Raw genomic sequence first — 4,048 nt, forward strand, 5'->3', positions numbered from 1 at the left:
TCCAAAAAAACACCAGGAGACGAACTATAATGTGAACAAACTTTATTCTTCTAATACCCGACACAGCGCCTTGAGTATTGTGTGCAATTCTGGTCGCCGCACCTCAAAAAAGATATAGTGGAATTAGAAAAGGTGCAGAGAAGGGCGACAAAGATGATACAGGGGATGGGACGACTTCTCTATGAGGAAAGGCTGAAGAGGCTGGGGCTCTTCAGCTTGGAGAAAAGGCGGCTGAGGGGAGATATGATAGAGGTCTATAAGATGAGTGGAATGGAAAGGGTCGATGTGGAGCGTCTGTTTACGCTTTTCAAAAATACTAGGACAAGGGGGCATGCGATGAAGCTGCAGCATAATAAATTTAGAACGAATCGGAGGAAATTTTTCTTCACTCAACGCGTAGTTAGACTCTGGAATTTGTTGCCGGAAAAAGTGGTTAAGGTGGTTGACTTAGCAGAATTTTAAAAAGGGTTGGACGGCTTCCTGGAGGAAAAGGCCATAGAATGTTATTAAATGGACGTGGGAAAAATCCTCTATTTCTGGGATGGGTGGGACAAATTGTTTGCTCTTTTGGCCGCTGTCGGAGACAGGGTGCTGGGCTCGATGGACCCTTGGTCTGTCCCAGCATGGCGATGCTTATGTACTTATGTAACTGCAAGTTTCTTCGCTGGTTCCCCATGGGACTGGCTCACTGTGTCTGGAGGTGCGTGCGGTCTCCTAAAGGAGCGGCAGCAAACAACAACTTCAGCTACAATGCACTGGGGGGGGGGGGCACGGGTGGCTCACTGGAAGCTTCCTCTTGCATGTGCAAGTGCACATGCCAGTGCAACCCACTGCAGCTGTGTAGGGTAACCAGCAACCATAACAGGCACCTGATTGGTGGTGATCAGTCAGACTGGGTGGGCCCGCTGCTACACCCGTGCCTCAGAGCCATGTGAGGAGGAGGAGGAGGAGGAGGAGGGGGGGGGGGGGAAGAAAATGGAGCTCTTCAGCTGCCATATTACTTGTGAAACTGAAATGTAACAAAGTAAAAAGTACTTAAAATTGGTGCAGATAACACTCCGTTACAAGTAAAAGTGCTCAGTCTTCATGTACTCAAAAGTACTGAAATGTTTAGTTAAGTATGTTACTTTTATTTCGTTACTGTACAACACTGGAGAAGAGGCCAGAGAGAAAGAGATTGGGGGGGGGGGGGGGGTCTGAGGGAAAAAAATTGGCTTAAAAGGAGAGGAAGATGTAGTAGGAATTTAAGAAGTAACTGGAAGAAAGTACCTAAAGCTGCTGACAAAAAACATCACCGACTGTGGCAGCAGGGCCAGTGGCAGTCTCTGGGAAACAAGCTCAAGGGCACTGGATTTGGGCTCAAGGACCAGGAAAGGCACCAGAATTTGAAGTGGAGCTGAGTGACAGATGGAAATGATGATGATGCCAGAGGAATGTGGCCACAGGGCAGGATGTAGCCACCAAACACCCTATCTATTGCTCTCTGTACTCTGGCAGTGGAAGGGAAGTTGAAAGAGCAGAAACCAATGCAAAGGTTTTTGTTTTTTTTTAAATTTATTTAATAGCATTTATTTACCACCCTTTTGAAGGAATGCACTCATGGAGAAGCTAAAGTTTGGAGATCTCAGTTCACTAGGCAGCTGAGCTGGCACACTCAGAGCTAGGTGAAACTTGCAACGTGCCAGTACCAAGCAGGAATGAATCCTTTCTTTTTCCCCAAAGGCTGAGTGAGAACACTTCCTTCCCCACCCCAGAGATGCCAAGTTACCCAGTTACTTCCATCCCAAAGCAGTGTGGGATTTGTAGTGCCCGATCCTGCCCCACGTGAAATCAATGCTGTAAGTTCCATAATGCACCCAGATGGAGGGTGGTCTGCAATCCAGGACTGATCCAAAATTAATCTCCAGTCTGGAACTGGACTATTTCTTCCACCTTCCCCTTTCTTAAAAAAAAAAAATAAAAATGTTTTTTTCTCAAACATTTCGTCTCACACAGTCCCAGGCTCCGCGTTGTCCCCCCCCCCCACCTCAAGTTGGACTGAACGTGACACCGCTCCAGCGCTCTCCCCCCCCCCCCCTGCAGATCCCGGGGACTTGGAGCTAGTTACAAATGCATTCCATTAAAAAACATCTGCAACTTTAATCATTAATGCTTTGAAGCTTCACTTATATATACTATCAACTAACACATTTGCTTATTTCCGATCTGACGAAGAAGGGCAACCTTCGAAAGCTAATCAAGAAATGTATTAAGTTATGTCCAATAAAAAAGGTATCATCTTATTTTCTTTTCCATGTTTTATTTTGTTTGATTTCTATAGATTCTACATGGAATGTTGCTATTCCACTAGCAACATTCCATGTAGAAGTCGGCCCTTGCGGATCACCAATGTGGCCGCGCAGGACGTCCTGCAGGACATCAGACTCACAGAAACAGAAGCCTGCGCAGCCTTCTACATGGAATGTTGCTAGTGGAATAGCAACATTCCATGTAGAATCGCCAATAGTAGCAACATTCCATGTAGAATCTCCAATAGTATCTATTTTACTGTCATAGTAATGCTTGAATGTTTTCACTTATATACACTGTCAGCTAGCACATTTGCTTATTTCCGATCTGAGGAAGAAGGGCAACCTTCGAAAGCTAATCAAGAAATGTATTAAGTTATGTCCAATAAAAAAGGTATCTTATTTTCTTTGCAACTTTAATCAAAAGAAAAAAAAACCCAAAACACAGGTAATGCAGACAAAGAACAGAAACGGAGCTCAGAAAATGAAAGTAAGAAAGCTCGCTTGTGGATTGGGCAGACAGAAGTGGGGCGGTGCCTGCCGTGGAGTCAAGGGAGGGGGGGGTGTCATTAAAAATCCTCCTTCCTCGAGTGGAGAACAATCCCCTCCCCCCGCAATCCGGCCCGTTGCCCTGCATCGGGGGGGGGGGCGTAACGTGACTCCTGACCGCCAGTCTTTATTTGTGCATTATCGACATTCTGATTAAAGGGGGGGGGGAGGGGGAAACTCATGCCTTTTTTTTTGTTGGGTTTAGACCAATTAAAACGTTGCAAAAGCACTTTCGTTGTCCCCCGGCTCAGAAAAGTTGATAAAGCGTTCTCGGAATGGAGTCAGGGCTCCAGTGGCGCAATCGGTTAGCGCGCGGTACTTATACAGCAGTACACAGCAGAGCAATGCCGAGGTTGTGAGTTCGAGCCTCACCTGGAGCACAAGATGTTTTTTCTGGTTTTTTTTTTGTTTTCAATTTCTCTTCTTTCGACTAAGATGCCTGTGGCAACTAGGTAAAATCCAGATGCGCTGGTTCTCGCTGATCCTGCTGAATTCCAGCTGTTGCCCGACCTGCACCTGTTTTGAGTACCTTGGTTGCAATGTGCCTTGTTTTCATTGTACAGCTCTGTCTGGCTTTCATTTGTACAACTCCTTAATTGATTGGATATGGACTATCGAAATCTACCCACTGACATTTGCTGAACCTGCCCGACCTGGTTTAACTGTATGCTCCTCCTTAACTGAATGGCAGAGCCTCCTGGCTGGCAGACATGCTGCTAAATGATCTGCCTAACCAAGACCTTTGATGTTTGTTTGTTTTTTTCTACTGCTGTTCAGTGCTGCTCTACTTAGCCTGTTTTTGATGCTTATATTGTACAGATCCACTTCAGCTGCATGATTTTTTTCCTCCTTTGCCCCAGGGGCATATCTGAGGTTTGGCGGTAGAGGGGGCAGGGGCTACAGTGAGGGGGCACATTTTAACCCCCCCTACCGCCGCCCCCCCGCCGTCGTCATCAACCCTCCCCCCCCACTGTCATTAACCCTCCCCCGCCTACCGCCGTCACCTACTGTACGGACGTCAACGTTCTGGGACGTCAAACTCCGTCCAACTGGAAGGATGCATCATGCAGCTTTAACAGCACGAGGATGAAGAAGTTAAAGAAGACCTCGGCTGGGCTGGCGGGGGTTGGGGTCCCCCGCCAGCTGAAGTAATAGTTTAAAAAGCCGGCAGGAGCGGACCTCGGGGTAGGTGACGGCGGTAGGCGGGGAAA

The 4,048-nt window shown here is 47.2% G+C and overlaps 1 non-coding gene across 1 annotated transcript; it reads left to right on the forward strand.

The window, feature by feature from the left end:
* Positions 1 to 3,123: 3,123 nt before the first annotated feature.
* On the forward strand, positions 3,124 to 3,217 carry TRNAI-UAU. Its single transcript has 2 exons — positions 3,124 to 3,161; positions 3,182 to 3,217. It is a non-coding gene; the product is annotated as a tRNA-Ile (tRNA).
* The last annotated feature ends 831 nt before the right edge of the window (positions 3,218 to 4,048 follow it).

Source organism: Microcaecilia unicolor, chromosome 3, assembly GCF_901765095.1.
Source record: "Microcaecilia unicolor chromosome 3, aMicUni1.1, whole genome shotgun sequence".
NCBI classification, from domain to species: domain Eukaryota; kingdom Metazoa; phylum Chordata; class Amphibia; order Gymnophiona; family Siphonopidae; genus Microcaecilia; species Microcaecilia unicolor.